This window comes from Notechis scutatus, chromosome 2, assembly GCF_049901735.1.
Source record: "Notechis scutatus isolate UNSWTSFEM ecotype Mainland chromosome 2, rNotScu1.2, whole genome shotgun sequence".
Lineage (NCBI taxonomy): Eukaryota > Metazoa > Chordata > Lepidosauria > Squamata > Elapidae > Notechis > Notechis scutatus.
This window is the reverse complement of record NC_142010.1, coordinates 46,081,484-46,104,306: the sequence shown is the minus strand read 5'-3', so window position 1 is coordinate 46,104,306 and position 22,823 is coordinate 46,081,484.

The window sequence follows — 22,823 nt, the reverse complement described above, 5'->3', positions numbered from 1 at the left end:
CTTCCCTAATGTTATTTACATGAGACTTTCCAAAGTCATAGGCAGAGAAGGTTCCCCCCCCCCAAATTGGCTCCATAGGACCACTTGATATTGGAAATACAAGTAATCAAAATTGAGAATATCTGTAAAAGTAGCTCTGTAGCCCTCCTCAGCCAATGGGTTTCAAACTCTTGCCTTGAAAGAATTCTACGCTGATCCGTCTATCAAAGATCACCTGATGTTGTGTCCATAGAACAGTTGTGTGGGTGGAGATACGGTGAAATATCTTGATCCTCCTCTAAAACCTCTTCTGGCAGCTGCATAAGGTTTTCTTTGAAAACTGGCTTAAAATGTTCCAAGAGACTTCAGGAGTTCATCACCTATTCAGCAGCCAACACGTTGGCCTTTTTACAATAAAATAATCACCTAGACTGGTGAAGGCATGCAGAGAAGCAATGATTGGGGATAGAATGGATAAGCTGTATCTGGTTCAGCCTGATCGTTTAAATTGCCCAACTGAATGCATTCCTTGGACTGTTTCAAATCCATTGTTCCAGATGGCCTTCAGTAGGGAAATGGACTTTACTTTAAGCAACATTTACCCGTCTCTAATAGCATGAAGGCTTGTTTTCTGCGCAATGATTTAAACGGTAGCACAATTTGTAGCACTGACTGAACAGGCAACTCTCTAAATCATACATTCGTGCTACATTGATCCATTCCATACACAGGTAGTGTGTGGACTTAACAACAGTCCATTTGGTAACAAAGTTACAACGGCACTGAAAACATGTGACTCGTGACCATTTTTCACAGGTATGACCTTCCCAGCCATCTCCAGGATCATGTGAAGAGAACTCAGATACTTGGCAACTGTTTCATACTTACGACGGTTGCTATGTTCCAAGGTGATGAGATCACCTTCTGTGAACTTCTGAAAAGCAAAGTCAATGAGGAAGCCAGATTCTGTTAACAACTGGGTTACAAACTTATCAGCTGCAGTGATTCACTTAACAACTGTGACAAGGAAGGTCGTAAAATGGGACAAAACTCAATTAACTCTCTCATTTTACAAAAGAAATTTTGGGATCAATTGTCATAAATTGAGGTCTACCTGAAACCAGTCTTGAATACCATTTCTTAATGTTTTTGGGAAAGAAAAAACGTATAGTTATATCTAGAGTTTATGTGTCTCTTCAGTCCAGTGGAATTCTGAACAATTTATGTTTTTCCTTTGCAGTAAGAAACAAGTTAAAATAAAATTAGTACTGTATTATTTTAAAGCTATACCAAGTCCAATGCCAAAAAAACACATACCCTCCTGTTGTTTGACTTAACCCTTGATAGTGCCCCACACTTCGTGACGCGAACACATGGTATCAACCCTAAACTGGTTATCTTCCACCGAAGCCCTCTTTTTCTTGCAATTTCCCATCCTCCACTTTCAAACGCTTAGGGCCGCCCTTGCTTCTCCAATACAGTAAACTTTGTATTCCTATTACTATATTATAACAAAGGTTGTAAGTCTGCCTGAAGCAGCTGACCAGATGCTTGTGTTCGGTAAGATCATGCAATATTCTCTTTTAAATGTTTTGAAATGTACACCACTATATTTTTAGACTTTCATTGAACCCCATGCAGTGTAGGGCTACCATATTCGGACTGCAAGAATCCAGATGATAACTTGATAGCAACAGTATTGGAATTTTCCATATCTCTTTCCTTACTTCTAGGGTAAATCTGTATTTTCCCCAACCTGCTATGGTAGGTTATGCAAAAGGACTTCCTTCTCTCCTCCATAACATTTTGTGCTAGTCCCAAATCTGCTCCAAGATATCGTCTGTCTTGGACAGTTTAAAATTTATTTAAAAAATAAATTAGAAATGAACAATTTGGGGGAGGAGTTTGTGAGATACTGTTCCATCAGTGGAACAGCACCATTAGATATAACTATAAATATGGAGAGTATATTCAACTTGGTGAACTAGAAATTGAAAATTTGAAAACTGAAAATATAAGTTGTATTATATGGTTTGTGGATTCCCATCAGATGCTGCAGAGTTGGTTTTCCATTATCCTTTGTCCATGATGAAAAATAAATTCTTTAAACTGGAAAGTTCCGCTGGATGAGGGATTGGGGTAAAAGAACCTAAATCTTCATTTTGCTAGTCTATAGCAAGTTGATTTGCTGCTGGCTTTGTACACCACCTAGTGGCAGAATTTTATCTTTTCAGTTAATTTCATTTCAGCAATTTCTTCCAATCACTGTAACAGTCCAGCTTGTTATTGTATTTGCAGAAATATAAAAAAAATGATAGGATTATGTTCTAAGGTCCTTGTTCTTAAAAGATAGCCCTCATCTTCAGTTTCAGAGACTACCATCCTTTGAAAAATACCCCATCCTTCCAAATAATATATATTTGCAGCTTTCTGGCCCCAAACCAAAAATGACATGTGGTGATTCTTCCAAACAATTTTTATTGTTTCACAAAATCATGCCATACTGAGCACTGTATTATCTGCATCTACACAATATACTCTTTGAACTATTTGAGAGGGGCTGTCTGTGCCCTCTTTCTCCCCCACATAATATCTGGACTGAGTTGCCTCTTACTCCCCTGCCATTCACCCTCTCTCTCCTGATGATCCTATCTGTACTACATTCCCTCAGAGCGGTTCTGTCTAGGCATGCATGCTAAAACAATATTTAACTCTCTCCTACCTAGTAGCTTCATTAAATAAATCAGATTGATGTGGCCCTTCTAAATTGCAGAGCCTGTAGTCCTGAATTCATTTGTTCCGCTTAATTATGTAGCATGTCAACACATAATTTTAAATATTACAAAGTAATTACAGAGTCCACACACTGAGAAACCAGAATCGATACAGAGATGCAGCCCGGTCTTGTTCTTCAAGGTACTCCCAGTTGTTCCCAGTTGTTCATTTTAGATGCCAGACAATAATAGTCTGGAAATGGTGAATCTCAAAATCATACTTTCAGCAGTATGCATCTTACAACCTAAGAGGTAATGCAATTTGTGTGTCATCTTACCATAAAAGTCACATGCACACATTGTGTAAATACTGTGTTTCTCACAAAATAAGGCCAGGCCTTATTTTTTTGACCCCCCAAAAATGGCTAGGCCATCTTTTGGGGGTGACTTAATCCCCCCCCCCCTTGCATCCTCGGGTGGGTGGGCAGCGACGGCTTGGATGTTGACCTCGGCGTTGGTGGGGCACTTTGTTTCGGGAGACCTTCCACCACCGTTGCTTTCCCTTCTCCCTTGCTGCCACGGCGTTTAGAACAATGCCGTGGCGTTTGGCGCAGCCCTGTGCGGCCAGCCAGGGCTCCTCCTTGCAACCGGAGCCCGGCGAAGACACTCGGCTTCAGGCGCTCCTTTCGCCACCTTCCCTTTGCCTTCGAAGGTAAAGCCAAATGTTTTAAAAATGACACCCTACTACAACAAAGCCTCCCCTGCCCGAGAGGGCAGCCCAACCCCACGTGGGGAGGCAAATCTCCCGGGGCCGCAGCAGAGGATCGGCCCACCTCGGGAGAAGTGCCCAGCCACCATCCCTGCCTGGCGCCAGGCAGAGCGTGAAGAGCTTCGCCTGGGGTGCCCAGCGCAGCTGACAGGTGAGCCCTCCTTCCCGGCAGCAGAGCTCTCACCAAGGCAGCGAGCGCCTCCCCGCCAGACCCTCTGCTCATCCCGTCAGGGCCGCGCCAGAGCCGTGCGGGCTGGGCAGAGCCGGGAAAGTGAGCCGCAGGTGTGCCTGCCAAGCAAAAGAGCCAGGCTGACCTGAGCTTGGCTTCCTTCCCAAGTCCCTCCAGCGCGAACCTGAAGGGGCCACTGCCCAAGGCAGTGATAGCACCCACCCGTCCACAGACAGGGAGGCAAGGTGATGGCAGCGCTGCTTCCCTGGCTGGCGGAGAGAGCCCGAAGCCGCCCATCCTTTCCACCCCTCGCCCAGCCCGTCCCCATCCCCATGCATCTCCAAATGCGCCGGCAGCTCCAAACGCTGCAGCAGAATGAGCATCAGGCAGAGGCGCTGACTCGGCAGGGATCAGCTCAGAGGAGGACGCGGTGCAGGACGTCGCCTTGCCTCTCTGTCCACGGATGGGTGAGAGCTATCACTGCCTCGGGCGGCCTCTCCCGGTGGCCCCTTCAGGTTCATGCTGGAGGGACTTGGGAAGGAAGCCAAGCTCAGGTCGGTCTGGCTCTTTTGCTTGGCAGGCGGGTGCGCACCCACGGCTTGCTTTCCTGGCTCTGCCCAGCCCGCACGGCTCTGCCACGGCCCTGACAGGATGAGCAGAAGGTCCAGTGGGGAAGCGCTTGCTGCCTTGGTGAGAGCTCAACTGCCGGGCAGGAGGGCCTACCTGTCAGCTGCGCTGGGTGCCCCAGGCAAAGCTCTTCGCACTCTGCCCGGCGCCAGTCAGGGATGGCGGCTGGGTGCTTCTCCCAGGGTGGGCCGATCCGGTGCTGCGGCCCCGGGAGATTTGCCTCCCCATGTGGGGTTGGGCTGCCCTCTCGGGCAGGGGAGGCTTTGTCGTACCAGTAGTAGGGTGTCATTTTTAAAAGAATTGGCTTTGCCTTTGAAGGCGAAGGGAATGCAGCGACAGGAGCGCCTGAAGCCGAGTGTCTCCACCGGGCTCCGGTTGCAGGGAGGAGCCCTGGCTGGCTGCGCATGGTTGCGCCAAATGCCACGGCATTGCTCTAAAAGCCGCGGCAGCCAGGGAGAAGGGAAAGCAATGGTGGAGGAAGGTCTCCTGATGCGAAGTGCCCCACCAACGCCAAAGTCAACGCAGGCAGCACCATAACCGGGTATGCAACAAAACTACTTCCTAACAGCAAGCCCACCCCGCCATTCCCCCCCATTTTGCATGTTTAATATAGGCCTTAATTTGGGGGGGAGGGGCTTAATTTGATTTTATGCTGATAAAACATGCTGGGCCTTCCTATTGGTGGAGGCTGTATTGTTGGAGAAACACAGTAGCATTTGAAAATAATAAGTTGGGGAAATAATACATTTCTATTTACTTTTCCAGCTTGGGATCATGATTCATATGTTAGGGCCCCCAGAATCATGTTTTGTGAGATGATAGCCATATAAATATGATGAATAAATAAATATACCCTAAGGGAGCATGCAGGAATACAAAGATGGGCAAATGGTGAAATATGTATTGTGATTTGCCCTTTATACATGTAAATCATGATGTCATGTACAAGTATGTAAGGGCAGAGCTTTATTATTGTTATATTTTTACTCAGCCTTTTGAGAGAAAGAGAGACAACTCAAGATCAAAAATTTAATCTATTCCTGATTCCTATGACACAGGGTCACCCAGCGGTGGTATCCCCAACCCCGGCCGCTGGTTCTGGCCCCGCCATTCTGATGAGAAGGGCCCCCGTAGCTCCCGAGCCCTTTTGTGGAGCGCCGTACCGGGCCCGCTGATGCCGGTCCGCCCCCCCCGCCAGCGATGCGCGGACGCGGCAAAGGTTGGGGATCCTGTAGACACACACCAGAGGTGGTATTCGGCAGGTTCTGACCAGTTCTGGAGAACCGGTAGCGGAAATTTTGAGTAGTTCAGAATACCACCTCTGACCGGCCCTGGCCCCATCTATTCTCTGCCTCCCGAGTCCCAGCTGATTGGCTGGGTCTTCTTTTGTTGCCTTGCACAGGAGAACAGAGCTGGAAAGCAGGTTAGCGGGTGGGGAGGGAATGGGATTTTGTAGTAACCTTCCCCCTGGAGTGGGGAGGGAATGGACATTTTACAATATCCTTCCCCTGCCATGCTCACCAAGCCACGTCCACAGAACCAGTAGTAAAAAAAAAAAAATTTGAATCCCACCACTGACACACACTTAGATATTTTATATCCATCTAGACCCCACTCTCATTGCGCACATGTGGTCGTTTGAAGGCCTTCCTACCACTAAACCTGACAATTTATGCCATTGAGGCCTTGTAAGGTACCAAGCAGAAAAGAAACTCCATTCCGCATGCTGTCCACCTAGAGTGAATGCGGTTATTGAAATCTTGGCCTGTCACAGATCCAGACCTTACTCTGAAGGCAGTAGAAAAGAAATCCTTAGTTGTCCTTGCTATGAATTTTTAGTAAAATTGGGGGAGATAAGGCATTGTCATCGATGTCAGGCCCAAGCCCAGAAACAAGACAAAGTGAGATCCAGTCGAGTTCAATCCTTTATTTGCTAGCATCCAACAAACAGAATGTTGCCAAGCTAAAACCATAATTTTCTAACCTGTTAAATATATCCTGAGAGATTTTAGAGTGCGATTACCTCCCCCCACACTCTCCAACTCAGAAGACTGGGCAGTCTCTTAATCTGAATCACTTTTTAGGGAAGTTCTGAATTGACAAGAGAGCCCCCACTTCTACTGCTGCAGGTGCACATTCCACCACACAAATTCAACTCAAAAACAGACAGTGGTTCAAATTCTAAATGGTGGGTGAGTCACAGCATATACTGTATTTTATTCCAATACCTGTAATCCAGCTGGTGAGGAATTTAGACTGCAAACTTGAACTACTTTGTGTGTTTCCTCTCAGGTTGAGGAACTGTGCATTTCCCCCCTGAATAATTGTGGTTAAATGAAAACCTTCTGCTACACAGAGTACACCCAAGTAGAAATCCAATATTGAAAATATTTTTAATTTCTTGTTTTAAGAAATGACTTTCTTCTCTTATTCTTCTTAGAACAAGAGCAATTTATTAATTTATACCCTGACTGCTAAGTGAAATCCGTGACACGCTTAAAATATTTTTTTTCCAAACGCAGGGAAAGCAACCAGATAAGAGTATCTAAGACTTTCTCCCAATCTTCTGTTTTTGAATATAAGGGCCATAGCAGGTCTCAAAAAAACAACAACACCCCGATCTAGAAATAACTAGTAGAACAGTCCTGTGTTTCTCATACAGGGCACAGCCCTGTAATTACAATCTACCAGTTCTTGAACCAGTAGAAAAACATGCCATCAGAAATTGTCCCTCCCTGATATCTGAACCCTCCTCTGCTTTAGTGGTGAGGCCAAACAATATTGTTGGCCTTACAAGTTTTCATAAAGTTCTTTATAAGTTGGAGAAAGTGACCGGTGGATTCCCCTCACTACATTTCCCTTCTGACTGGGTGTCTCCCTTGCTGATGTCATGAGGTCAAATACTTTCCTTAAAGTGTGGTTTGGCTCATCTGGATGCTGACAAATTGCAGATAAAAGTTTGCAGCCATGTTTGAAAATAGGCTGACCAGACCACTCCACGCATCTGGAGGAAGAGCATTGGGCCAGGCTGATCTTGTGCCCATGAGGAAAGAGGGTATGCAAGGAGGCAACTGTGCTGTGTTGTAAGGAGCACAAACCTGCAAATTTGTTGGGCAGAACGCCACAAGTACTCCCTCCTGCTTTCGTCCATATTCCTCCCCCACCATTAAGCAATGATTCAGGTCCATCCAGGGGTGGGATTCAACCAGCGTTACTACTGGTTCGGTGTTTACGTTTTGCTGCGCGCGTGTGTAAACTAACCTTAGGCTGTGCTGCCCAGACAGCTGAAAAGCGCTGTGCACAGGTGCGCAGTGTTTGAAAAGCCTCTTTTTCTCTGCTTTTTCAATCTCAGCTGTGCCGCGCAAAACAGCTGAGGTTGAAAAAGTAGGAAATAAAGAACAGGTAAGACCCTGGGTGGGTGGGTGGGCCAAACAGCAGCAAACACAGAACTGGTTCGGTGTCTGCTGCTCTTCAGAGCTACCGGTTCTATAAAGCCGGGCAGAACCAGTAGCATCCCATCCCTGGGTCCATCTTTAATGAAGTGTTGCAAAAGCATGTTACCGCAGGCAGATGCTATCAACAGCAATGAGAAGTAACTTGTGTGGAGCAGCCAAAATGCCTCCCACCTCTCCCACCTCTACCACCCAGCCCAGTAGTAAAAGCAATAAAGAGTTACACCACATAAGACCTCTTGCAGCAAAAGCAGCAGAAGTATATATAACATTGATTGAAAACAGATCAGCAACACTTTTATGGCAGAATCCAGCTTTCTGAACTGACTTTCGATGCAAGGCAGGACTGGTGCTCTTTAAGAGTGTCCTATTTTTAATGATAGGTCCAGAGCTCTTTTTTTTTTAAAAAAAACAACACCTTAAGATTTCATATAGAAGAGCTTGCATAAGACCTGACATGCCTTTTGTTCTGTATCATCAAACCACATTGTTGATGAAGCATGCTGGATTATGTCAATGGCAAAATCCATTGTGTTAGGAAAAGAGATAAATACTACTATAAAAAATGAACGTTTAAAATTGATGCTAAACTACTTCTGTGGAGGGCTGGGAAGGACAAACTGGCAACGACATGGGATCTATCATATAAAAATTGTTACCGAAGAAGGATTTTGCCCTAATGGCTGGGTTGCTGGGGTGGGTGGATAGCACAATGGCATTTTCTTCTGAGCTTTCACCTTGGGTTTTTTTTTTTAATTAAAGTTTTACGAAACACATAAAAACTAACACAAACTAAGAGCAAGCAAAAGAAAGAAAAAAGAAAGAATCAAGAGGAAGAAATAGAAGTTTCCAATTTCCTTTGCAGCAAATAGAAGTAATTGCAAAATTATCTTTCTTACTCTATGATTACCAAAAAAAAAAAAAACCTATGATCCCTTTTTTCTAATCATCAAAACCATAAAAATGTAAAAGTACATTTTTTCTATTTCATGCAAACAAAAGTCTATAAATGGAGGTACCATATTTTTCTCTAATTAAAGCAGTTAATTTAGCCATCCCCACATCATATTGACCTCAGGGTTGAGCCTTTCTACTTTTGAGCATATAATGAGCCTCACTGCAATTGTCATTCTGAACTTTCATTCTATGACAGACTGAAGGATCACTAGTTAAATAATTTCATTCCTCAAACCTCAGATACTAAAACATTTTGTTCCAACAGATGAGATGAAAACAAAGATAAATACAATTTCAAACTATTATCCAAGTTTTATTTGTTGTTTATATGAAAAATGCTTATCTTTCATAAATTTATATTGCCACCCAACTCACACCCATGTGACTCCTGAAAGCCTTATCCTCCAAGGTGGGCTTTTTAAAATAAAAACTATTTGATGAGATTCCTCTTTTGTGGTTTTGTTTTCAAAGTCTTTATGTTGTTCACTCTCTGGTTCAATATGGGTTTTGGCTGACATCTAGTGGTCATGAAATTTCTTTGTGAAACAAGGAATATTGTCCACTAGTTCAAAGCAATAATCTGTGAGATGTTCTGAAACATTTTGCTTCTGCCCCAAACATTGTATTGCCTCCATTTTCCATAGCAGAGGATGGATTGCAAAAACTTTGCAACCCAGTACATATCATATCTTATTGTCCCAAAGGTGCTTTTTTCAAGAGGCAACTGGACTTTCCGGTTTTTGTACGTAGCCATCATTTTTCTTTTGAAGACGTTTCACTTCTCATCCAAGAAGCTTCTTCAGGTCTCATTCATATCTCATTGTCATTAAAAACAAAGCAGATATTTGTCTAAATATATAAGTTATATTAAGAATGGATACATTTATAGGAAGCTAACAACTTGACACAGCAATAGTTATATTGAAAAGGTATATATATCCCCAAATCCATTAAGACCCTACTTTTATTAAGCCAACTCAAAGTTAGAAAACTGATGCATGTTTTTGAGTTTCAAGAATCTTCATCACTTTGGAAAAGGAGGAGGCAGCATATGTGGGTAATCTGATGCCATGTCTGTATCTTGTTATGATGTCAGATGGAAGTTCAGATGTGTAAGTTTATGAGATACTGAGTGAGTAATAAAAGGAGTACTGTTAAACCATCAGAAAGCTTGCTGGGAAGTACAATTAAGTGTTTATACATTCTTTATTGAAATATAGTATGTTCTCTTTTTTTTTTTAGGGTCTCTGGGTTTCTTGCCAGTTTTATCATTTCTTAACTATTAGTCCTCTGAAACATTAAACTGCTATAAATTGACTTGATTTTGTCACAGCTAGCTAGAAGAAGTATATTAATTGCCATATTAGATTAAAAATATTATCCTAACTAACACAAGTCAGAACAGTCATTTCAGCTACTAAAATGATATTTATGAAATACAGGAATTATGTCATACAAAAATATAGGAATTTGTTTTTGTTCCTCCTTTAACTTTTTGATAATGAATCTCCTGGAGGAACCAGGGCAGCCTAGCAGGATGCAAAAGATTCAGTTACAAAGTCTTCAGTCTTGTTTTTCTCTGCAAGGTGCTATGTGGACAACACAGGAAGTGAGAATCTCATGCCCCATCTTGGTCTTTTGGACAAAATGGGGAGATAAATGTCAATAATTAAAAGGGGCGGCAAATCAGTATTTGTGATGGTTAAGCAGTGATGCCCAGGATCTATTTCCACATTGGAAGTTTATGATGCCATCCCCTTTGTCATAGAGACCATTAATGAAGACAAGCTCTACATCATGCCCACAATGGCTGGGAGTTAGCCTAAAGTGCAAACATGGAAATGGCCTAGATTTTGCCAAAGATTCTATTCAAGGTTTTGGAAAGAAGACAGGCTATGTTCATCATAGAACTGGAGTATTTCTGAATCCACATTTTGTTTCTTGGCCAGAAACAATGCAACAAGTCTTGGAACTGTAATTATTATTACTGAAATTTCTATGGTTTCAAAGAAGACAACTTTGATTAACAACAACTTATGCAATAATAAATTCATCAGTCTTTAAGGTACACATTTAGAAATTAAAATAAAGTTAAAGTTAGGGCTTGAGAATTAGTTCCCCTCAAGTCTTAACCAAAAGATTTTTATGTACTTCCCAGAATGCATTGGAGTTGGCTGGTGAAAGGAGAGGAGGGGAGAGGAAGGGTGGGTTAAATTCAAGCTATTTTCTAAAGGCCAGACAAGACCTGAAGGCCAGACAAGAAATAATGGATGGAAACTGAACAAGGAGAGATTCAACCTGGAAATAAGGAGAACTTTTCTGACAGTGAGGACAATCAACCAATGGAACAGCTTGCCCTGGGAAGTTGTGGGAGTGTCATCACTTGAGACTTTCAAGAAGAGATTGGACTGCCATTTGTCAGAAATGATGTAGGGTCTCCTGCTTGGGTGGGGGGTTGGACTAGATGACCTACAAGGTCCCTTCCAACTCTGTTAATCTGCATAATCTGAGGGGAGGAGAGAAAGAAGAGAAGATGAACTGAAAGAAAAAAGAGAAGAAAAGTAGAAAACCCGAAATCACAAAGCCCACAGAAATAAGCATCTCAATGCTCAGAAAGTATTCCAAAAAGGAGTGAAATGTTAAACTGAGGGACTTGTTATTGAAAGGTGTGTGTGTGTGTGTGTGTGTGTGTGTGTGTCAGGGGTGGGATTCAACCGGTGTTACTACCAGTTCAGTACTTACGTTTTGCACGCGTGTGTAATACACCGAAAGCTGTGCCTCCCGGACAGCTGAAAAGTGCTGCGCACGGGTGCACAGTGTTTGAAAAAAGCCTTTTAAACTGCTTTTTCAATCTCAGCTGTGCCATGCAAAGCAGCTGAGGTTGAAAAAGCAGGAAATAAAGGTCAGGTAAGAGCCCAGGTGGGCAGGTGGGCCAAACAACAGCAGACACAGAACCGGTTTGGTGTCTGCTGCTCTTCAGAGTCACCGGTTCTATAGAGCCAGGCAGAACCCCTGGGCTGTGTGTGTGTGTGTGTGTGTGTGTGTGTGTGTGTGTAGTTAAAACAGGGGCTGAGAAGCTGTACTCAGCCAATGTAGCAGTTAGGAGATCTCAGACCAAGGAAAGCTGACCTGAGAGAGATAAAGACTCGAAGGAGGCAATCTTGTAGTTTTCTGAAAACCTTAACTATATAGAATCCACTATGATGATGGGCCAAAGAAAGAAGAAGTCCAAAACCAGCTGAGTGGAGTCCATTCATTGGTAGGAGAAGACAAAGACACATTGCATTCATTTGGAGAATTCTCACTGGAAAGAAAGGTCAAGCCGAAAAGGAGAAACAGTGTTGCATTGCCAGAAGTTGAACAACTGTTATTTTTGTTGTTAGCAAAAACCAAGCATTTGAAAGGAAAAGCTGGAAAAATAAAAACAAATGACTCTGGTCAAACATAGCTTATAGAACAGTTTGGTGCTACAAAAAGCTGAAACTCGTCTGGAATCCATACACTGTTGTATCAAATATTACTGCATATAGGAAGGTTTGGCATATCTGAGCTGATATTTCAATATCTTTGATCTTCTGACACTCCCATAACCATCATGAGATGTGCAAAGCAGCTCATCAAGAATGCAGGAATTAGGTAAGTCCTCACTGGATGTACAGTAGTTATGTAGGGAATGAAAAGCTGAAGGAGAACAAGCTGGCCGGAGGACAAAGGGCAACTGTAAGTTTGAATTTCCTGACTCCCACACAGAACATAATGTGGCTAACAGAGAAGGAGCTACACACAAGTTATTCCTCCCTTCTCTCCTACAGAAAGATGATGCTGTTCTTGATCAAAGTGGGCCTTTTGATCAAAGAAGGCCTGTTCCATTACTTTTACTAAACAACCCAGAGCTACTAAGAAGTTGCAGTGGATGAACCTGTGGTCCAAAAGATAAACAAAAAAACAAAAACAATTTAATGAATAGTATCTCTGGCAGTTCAAAAGATAGTCAGAATGAATGAATGACACACACGCACACAAAAATACACAACGCATATATTTTCAGCATTTAGATATAATCTCTAAAGACAATAGGCAGGTCCTCCTTCCATTGTTTTGTTTCTGGTGGGTTCAGTCAAGTCAGCTTCCACCGCTTCCTTTCCACTGAGTCAGAGTTATTCTTATCCTAAGAACCCCATTCTCATCTCATCTTTAAGGTGTTTGTATAGTGTGAGGGACTTCCTCTTCTGGCCCAAGAGAAAGCTGGCTGGCGCAGTAGAGCTGATGCAATTTGTGTGGTAGTTTGAGGGGGAAAGACCAGAGTCCTTGCATCCTGTGTAGAGGGGCTAATAGAAGTCCCACCTGGGTGTAGAATGCAGTAATGTAGGAAACCCATAAAAGTAAAGTTGTCCTAATTTCCTGTTGTTTCAGGCTCTATCAGCTGACGATGCAAGTCTGAATTTCAGATCAAAAGAATCATGTCACGCAAAGCTTGTGGATACTTGCAAGGCTTGCAAATTCCACAAGATTGTCTGAAGAAATTCTGCACCTTGCAATTATATCCACATTCAAGCATGGCAATTGATACCCTTTACGCAAAGGTTTGGCCATTTAGTTTGTCATGTACTTCATTTAATTAAAATCTCTCTCTCTTTCTCTCTTTCTCTTCTCTTTCTTTTTCTCTCCTAGTTTTATGAAGTGCTGTCGCCTGTTGGGAAAAAGGGGAAGACTTATGTAAAGAGAAGGGTATAAAGGTCTTGGAAATCAAAAACAGTAAATCTGCTATTGACTACTCAGAGCCCCAAATGCCCAAGGTAAGGGGACTCCTTCTGGTTTTGATGTGCTATTCTAATACTTCAAGAGGACACATTTTTCTGAAAAGGGAAAGGCATTCCCACTTTAATTCAATCCCCTAATATGAATTTTCTCATAAATATCTATTCTGGCTGTGTTGCTCCTGGATCAAGGGCCTCTTTAAAATCCCTTTGTGTTGATATGACCATCTGAGGTCAGCAAGAGCAAGCCCTGGTGAATTAAAGGTTATCCTATTTCTGAGCCAGATTACTATTTATTTATATTCTTGAATAGAGAATGACCTGTTTGCCCTTTTCCTTCTTAAATATCCATTGACTACAGTTTAGGAGATTTTACCTTAACTATTGTCTTATTAAAACATAAGTCAACATAAGACGTAGTATAGTTTTGAACATTTGTTTTGATTAAAAGAATAGAATAGAATGGCATGGCGAGAAATAGAACGTATAGGAAATAGAATGCTTCTCAAGATTAACCATCTTCTGTGATAGTCAATGCCTACAAGATGGTGGACTCAGTTCAGAATCAAAGCCTGATCTTTATTGTACATGCATGCATTGAGGATCCCCTGAATATGTTCATATACCAAAATTCTGCTAGTTTTCATCTTTGCAGCTTGGCACCAGGTTTCATACAAGACTACACCTCTGCAGTAGAATCGGCTAAACTTCTTCAAAAAGAAACTATAGCTCAACCCACCAAAAACATAACTGTAAAAGACAGACCAGAAATAAAAGTTAAAATAAGCAACAACAAAAAAAAATAGTAAGAGAACACCTGTCTGATCTTGATGAACACAAATCACAAGGATTACATCCTAGAGTTTTAAAGGAGGTGGCAGAGGTCATCTCAGAACCACTGCACCACATCTTTCAAAAATCCTGGAGCACCAGGGAACTACCAGAGGACTGGAAAAGAGCTGATGTGGTTCTCATCTTCAAAAAATGGGGGGAAAACAGACCCAGGAAACTATAGACCAATCAGCCTAACATCAATACCCGGGAAGATACTGGAAAAGATAATAAAAAAACAGATCTGCCAACATCTAGAAACAAGTAAAGTAATAGCTAGCAGTCAGCATGGGTTTGTTAAGAACAGATCATGCCAAATCAACCTTATTTCATTTTTCAACCTAGTGACTAAATTAGTAGACCAGCGAAATACTGTGGACATAATATATTTAGATTTCAGCAAAGCATTCGACAAAGTCGACCACAACCTACTTCTTAGTAAGCTAGAAAAAAGTGGAATAGATACCATCCACCACTAGATGGACTCACAACTGGCTGACAAACTGTACTCAACGAGTAGTCCTTAATGGGTCTAAGTCTACATGGAGGGAAGTAAGCAGTGGGATGCCACAAGGTTCCGCCTTAGGCCCAATACTCTTCAATATCTTCATTAACGACTTAGCTGAGGGAATAGAAGGGGAACTTACCAAATTTGCAGATGATACTAAGCTGGCAGGAATAGCTAACACCCAAGAAGATAGGCTCAAGATGCAGATGGATCTTGACAGACTAGAACACTGGGCCATATCTAACAAAATGAAATTCAGTGTAGAAAAAAGTAAAGTCCTACACTTAGGCAAGAAAACCCAAAAGTACACATATAGATTGGGTGAAACCAGGCTCAATAGCAGTAACCGTGAGAGGGATCTTGGAGTCTTAGTGGACAACCAGCTATATATGAGACAGCAGTGTGCAGCAGCAGCCAAAAAAGCCAATGCAATCCTAAATTGTATTAACAGAGGGATACAATCAAGATCAAATGAGGCACTAATACCACTCCATAAAGCCTTAGTAAGACCACACCTAGAGTACTGCATCCAATTTTGGTCACCACACTATAAAAAAGATGCTGAGACTAGAAAAAGTACAGAGAAGAGCAACCAAGATGATTAGGGGACTGGAGACTAAAACATATGAAGAACAGTTACAGGAACTGGGCATGGCTAGTCTAGTGAAGAGAAGGACCATGGGAGACATGATAGCGGTCTTCCAATTTTTTTTTTAAACAAATTTTATTAATTTTAAAGACAAACAAATCATCATTAACCATTACATACTTAAACCTTTTCCCATTGTAAATTTTACAAGTCAAATAAAACCTTATTTTATACAATATAATTCTATTTTAAACCATTTCCATATGAGCATACAAATACCTCTTATCCAATTTCTCTTTACTTCTCTTTACTCTTATTCAATTTCACTATTATTATTTCATCTATTTCTTTCTGACTTGATTACCATTATTCTCATTCTATATTTCTGCAAGGTTTTATTAATTCTCCCAGAAACATAAACACACAACACACAAACATATAAAAAATCTTTTAGGAAAGTAACTTGGCCCCAGCTACCTCTCTCTACATGGACTTCAATTATATTCATGCTCATCTTACATGTCATTACCTATTTTATTTACCATTCTATGTCTTCTATATTAGCTTCTCCACACATTTCACTCTTCTTAATTCTATCTTATTTAATCCATCTTAATTTGAGTCATTATATTTGTATCTTTTGTCCATTCTTTATTATCCCTCTGTCTCATTCCTTATAATAAAAAAAAGAATTTCTCCTGAAATCACTAATCAGAGTATGATGCCTTTCTATCTTCCCCCTAAATTAATTAGATTAACATTTAAAATAACACCTAATACCCAATCTGATTCTGCTTGGTACATTCTATCTACTAATTTTTTATTTTAAATAAAAGAAAAATAACAAACCAAAATGATTAAATACATAGTTAAATAATAGATCTAAATATTGAATCTTATAACATTCCCATTGCCTTTTCCAAAGACAAATGCTACAATAATAATTTTATAATAACATCAATACCATAGTCATGTTAAACTCTTTAATTAAAACTCAATATTCTAAACATTCCCTTTAATATTTTATTAAATTTTAAAATCAATCATTACTAAACATTTCAACATTCTAATCTCTTATTAACTCTTAAACCATTCTAATTTTCTATTTCTGATACAAATGCTACAATACCATCTTATGTACCTTGCAAAATCTTTTTTAAAGAAATTGTACTTTACCCTTTGTCCCTAAAAAAAGATTCCTCTTTTCCCATCTAATTTCAAAACTTTGTGGCTTTTCTCCACCTTTTCCCTTTCTTTCTTCCCCCACAGACCTTTCTGCCCCCCCTCTCCTAGCCTCTGCCTTACTGGCTTCCCTTCTCTGTTGTGTTCCTTTTTTCTTTTGTTTACTATCATTATATTGATTTTGCACCTTATTTTTCTCTTTCTTAAGTGTTTTTTTAAATCTTAAGTCCTTCATTTCCCTTCCTTTCTTTCTTCCTTCTTTCTTAGTTAAATTTTGAAATTCATTAAAGATGGCTTCTTCTTCTTCTTCTTCTTCTTCTTCTTCTGCTGCTGCCTCCATCTGTTGTAATGTTTGTTGATAGTTAGCAAGCGCCATTTCTAAAAAAAGGAAGGCTTCTTTCACACCATCTTTGCCATCTGTTTTTGTTTGCTCATATTCTTTTCTCAGTTCCTCAGCAAAAAGCCATTATAAATCTTTTCTTTTCTTTTTTCCCCTCTTCTTCTTGCACCAACCAAGATATTTCAAAAAAATAGAACAATCCCAAAGTCCTCAATCAATCCAAGCCAAGACAAAGTTCTCACTTTCTCTTCCTGGGGTAGTATCAATCAAAAAAAAAAGAAAGTCCAAATCTGTATCTTAAAGCCTTATTAGAATATATTTCAGTCTTCAAATCCTTAAGGCATCTCCTCCAGCAAAATCTTAACATATAAATATATTTTTGTCCTCTCCCTTCCCACTTATCACATAAAGCTGGTTTTTACCTGAAAAAGACAGGTTTCTCAGTGTCCACTTGTTGATTCCGTAGGGAAGGAGAGTAAACTTTCCTTTCAGCACCTCAAAATTGCCGCTTTTTTTCTCTTCTGGAAAGAATCATTCAAAAAGCCATAATTTCCATGTGTTAAATGTGTCTTAGAGTCCTGGGTCAACCAAGAAAACTTTCACTCTCAAAAGGCTTTCTCCTCTTCCTCCTGCGCATTCTTACCCAGCTGCCGGCTTCTTTGTGGCGGCCATTACAGACCGCCGCTGCACCGTCTTGGGAAAAGGGGGTTCTGCCGGCCGGGGAGGGGGTCTGCAACACCCCCAAACCCCTCTCCGGATCCCCCTATCTTCAGCCGCCCCTGCAGGGCAGCCTTAGCTCCGAACCCGTCCGGATCGGAGCACCAAAAACGGCTAGCGCAGCAGGGATCGCGCAGTATCGCGAATCCCTGCCGCTCGCGAAGCCGACAAACCGGAAGTCCCTATAGCGGTCTTCCAATATTTGAGGGGCTGCCAAAGAGAGGAAGGGGTCAATCTATTTTCGAAAACGCCTGTAGGCCAGACAAGGAATAATGGATGGAAACTGAACAAGGAGAGATTTAACCTGGAAATAAGGAGAAACTTTCTGACAGTGAGAACAATCAACCAATGGAACACCTTGCCCTTGGAAGTTGTGGGAGCGCCATCACTTGAGACCTTCAAGAAGAGATTAGACTGCCATTTGTCAGAAATGGTGTGGGGTCTCTCGCTTGGGCGGGGGGTTGGTCTAGATGACCTATATTATCTGTTATCTATCTTCCTCAGAAGCTGGAAGCATTGATCTTTGGTGATGGGTCATTGCTCTGGAATGGCATCCTATTCATGGGTCATCCCTGGAGACTCAGATTGGGGAACTGGGGGTGAGGATTGGTAGCATGATGTTATGTGCTGTGTCTAGGTTTTAAATGTTGTATGCCTTACGTTTTTACCGGTGAAAGTCCTATGATTGCAATGAGGTACAGATTGGATGGATGGATGGAGAAGAGAGAGATAGAGAGCAATGTAACAAATCATGCATATTGAGTATTCTTAGGGCCATATGCAGCTCCCATTTCACATCAAGAAAGCTAGCTGGACAGGACTCCAATTGCCAGTTTGTCTATTTGAGAATTAAAAAAAGAAATCAAAAGTCATATTAAAAGAGATGCAGGTTCTTTGCAGTTTGCAGTGGAAGTATTCTCTTCTTGGGAATGAGAAACCGGGGTTGTAATTGACTGGCAGTATTAATATTTTTGAAGGGAGAACTGCAATAGGAAAAGCACATTTGTACATACATTCTGAAATACGTACACGTTAATGTCCCAATGTAAAAATACCTATTTTGAACCTTGAAGAATAATACGGTATGAATAAGCATTTTTCCAAGCATCAGACCACCCATACTTGCTATTCATGCACCATCTACTTGTTATTATCATTTTCTTTTTGTTTCTCCTGTGTACTTTCAAAGTATCATGTGGGTATATGAATCCCAGCATGGTAAGATACAGGTGGTCTGATTATTACTACCAAATGTTGTGTATTCTGCCTTTTCAGAATGAATCAACCTGTTTTCTTTGTTATGCAGCAGAATGGAGTATGCTGCAAAAACAGGCAACCTTATAGTGTCCAGATATTTCTGAACTACTATTCTCATTAACCCTTCCTATGAGATTGCAGTTTAAATATCTAGAGAACACTGGTTTGCCCATGCCTGATGGCCAAATAAAACTCCAAAGATGGAGAAATAACTAGATAAATCTCCTTAGATATACCAAGGGCATGTTTCCTTTCTTGATTTCTGTGGAACCTCATGTCCTATCCTTGCCCTGAAAAAGTCCAACACAGTAGATATTTCCTGAGCCATGTGCTGTGCAGATGTGCAGACTTTAAATCCAGGTCTTTATTGAGAGATTTGAAACTCCAATGTCCACTTATCCGAGATTTCCCAGATTGGGAAAAACTGCCATAAGAAATTTGGTCTTGTTGCAATCTATCTGCAAATTGAATTTGCAGATATATAATATTTTCATTTGTTTATTGAGCCTTTTATATCTCTAATCCAATGGCTCAGAGCAATGGGCCAAGTGCCAAATACATCTTTATTCAAAACCCACAATAAATCATCACAGCAAAAGCATTAAAGCCGATCTGCAATAAAATAAAAACAGAGGCATCAATCATTAGCCATATGATGCACATATGTGGATGAAACATTCGCTTTTCATGCACACAGGGAAAGAGAGAGAGCAAGTTTGAGCTCAGAAAGCAGCACATGCCATCATGTCTTTTGACCTGTGCATTTCTCACAGGTCAAAACCGTTCTGAGCTGTGTAAAACGCAGTCATCCAGACATTTCTCCACCTCCCGGCCACTCAGCCACAGACTTTAGAGGAAGCCCAGCCTCACAGAAATAATTTCCATCATGTTCTTGTGACATTTCCAACCACTATCTGAAAGGAAACAACTGGGTGAGATCTCTTGAGAAGTAAGGAGTCAGGCAGCCCCCTGCCTGGGCAGCATAATGGCTGATAACAATGGTGAAGATGATAAGGCTGTTCTGGGGTGGGTGAGATAGGCAAAAGGCTGCTTTAGATTGTGCTGGAAAGCAACAATCTCCTGACTACACAGGAAATGCTACTAATCCAAGCATGGCTTGCTGGTCAGTATGGCAGGCCAGGACCTCAGTTGGGGTCCCAGCATCTTGGGAGCCCAGCAGAGAGTTGACTGTCCCACTTACCCAATATAATTCAATATAAGATAAAGGAAGCTCTATAAATCTTTGGATAAAAAAGGGACACTCATTGGTGACTCAGTCGTAGGCAACCCCTGCACTAAGGGATTGGGGCACACAAATGTGGGGCGGTAGGAGAGAGGATACCTGCAAGGACCCAGAAAAGAGGAGCATTGGAGTCTTTTTAAAAAAGAGCATTGTTTTAAAGCAGATGGATTCAGTGGTGGGATTCAAATAATCTAACAACCGGTTCTCCAGCCTAATGATTTCTTCCAACAAACAGTTCACCAAACTGCTCAGAAAGTTAACAACCGTTCTCCCGAAGTGGTGCTGAATCCCACCACTGGGTGGATTTTTTATAGTCCTCAACAGATTACCGATCACTTAGCAATCATTTGACATTATGATCGACCTCTTAAGGGGTACTAATGACCCAGTTCTGAGGTTCTGATAGCTGCCTGCCCCATGATTGTATCACCAGATTTCAGGCACTTGGCAAACTGTCTGCTTCATAATTATTTGTAGTGCCTGGGACACATGATCATGTTTGACCACGATTTTGCCAAAAGACAGCATTTGCTTCTGATTCTTGACTCTTGACGAATGTATTTTTTCTTTTATGTACACTGAGAGCATTTGCGCCAAGACAAATTCCTTGTGTGTCCAATCACACTTGGCCAATAAAAGAATTCTATTCTATTTTCAGCAAAACTGGACCACACTGAACAATTGGTTTCCTCAACAGCTATGGTGTTTTCTTAATGACTGTTGCAAAATAAGGTTATAGAATTGGGTCAATCTTATGATGAGCCACTTTATGTCCATCATGATTGATTACCATAGTGGCAGGCTCCATTATGACCTAAATCAAGGACTACCTGCAGACTACCTCTTTCTATCTGAAGCCTCTTGGTGTTCCATGTCCTTTATCTGACCTCCTACATGCAGCAGGAGCAAGAAGAGGAAGGGAGCAAAAAAGCACACCAGAGACTTTTAGCAATAGCAATAGAACTTAGACTTATATACCGCTTTACAGTGCTTTACAGCCTTCTCTAAGCGGTTTACAGAGTCAGCATATTGCCTCCAACAATCTGGGTCCTCATTTTACCCACCTCAGAAGGATGGAAGGCTGAGTCAAACCTGGTGGGATTTGAACTGCCAAATTGCAGGCAGCCAGCAGTCAGCAAAAGTAGCAGGCAGTACTGCATTCTAACCACTGCGCCACCGTGGCTCTTCTGAGGGAAATGCAGTGGTGGGCTGCTGCCTGTTCAGACCAGTTCAGGTGAACCGGTGGTTGTGATCACTGGCTGGGCCTGCTCACCCACCCCTGTGCTATCCTTTCTGGCTCATTCCCCCCACCCACGCTGTCCAGCTGTGTTCTGCGCTACACCTGCTGTACTCACTGGAGCTGCCTGAGTAGATTAGCTGCTTGTTTGAAACTGCGTTTCAGCCCTGCACACGCTCACAACCAGTGAACCGGTTGTTAACGTAAGTGCAGCCCACCTCTGAGGAAATGTACTTTTTTTCACACAGAACTGGCATACTGAAGTCCACCTAGAAAAGAAAAGGCCAAGAGCAACTTTTCAAGTAAACTAGCCCTGGTAGTGAAGGTGGAAAGCTCATGCTCCAGAAAGTCTCTTTCCTTTATCCTCAATACAAAACCAGCTTGCAAGAGTGTAGGGCTGTCCCCTCCTTCCCCATTCAGACCCCGAACAACTCATCCAAAAATAAATAAAGAAATAAATGATCAGGTTATTCCTTGGCACCGGAAAGAAACCCGTCCTCTTTTGCACTGCAAACACTTCTAGGATTTGGATGGCAATTATTGCTGAAAATATCTTTGTGGGACTATAGTTTTAAATAACCATGCAACTGCTTGCAGAAAAGAAGTGGAGGTGGACTAACTTGCAGTGCAGTAAGCAAAAACATAATCGGTGCATTGCCCAGGAAAAATTCTCCCGTCGTTCTGTAGGTTTGGTGCTTCAGGAGACCATTATTGACTAATAAGGAAGAACAGACGCAATAGAAGCTGGGTAGAGGCTGACCAGGAGATCAACAATATCCATGCTGGTCCCATATTCTGCCATCTCAAAGATAGGGATGGAGAGTCATTAATTCAACACTGGGGCAAGACCCCCCTTGTCCTGCCTCTCTTTCATGGACACTTAGACTCTTACGTTAAGTCACTTCTTTTACACCTGAACCAAAATTTCCTGGGGAAATGAGCAGAGGTGATATTCAGCCAGTTCTGACCAGTTCTGGAGAACCAGTAGTGGAAATTCTGAGTAGTTCGGAGAACCGGCAAATACCACCTCTGACTGGCCCCGCCCCCATCTATTCTCTGCCTCCCGAGTCCCAGCTGATTGGCTGGGTCTTCTTTTGTTGCCCTGCACAGGAGAACAGAGCTGGAAAGTAGGTTAGCGGAGTGGGGAGGGAATGGGAATTTTATAGTATCCTTCCCCTGCCATGCCCACCAAGCCATGCCCACCAAGCCAAGCCATGTCCACCAAGCCACACCCACCAAGCCACACCTCAGAATACCACACCCACAAAACCGATAGTAAAAATGTTTGAATACCACCACTGGAAACTAGTCTAAAGCAGGGGTGTCCAACCTTTCACCTTCCCTGGGCCACATTAGAAGATGAAAATTTGGTTTGGGCCGCACATAATTAAATTAAATAATTAATTAAATTAAATTAAATTAAATTAAATTAAAAATAAAATAAAATTATTATTTATTATTTATTATTAATTTATTATTATTTTTTAATTATTTA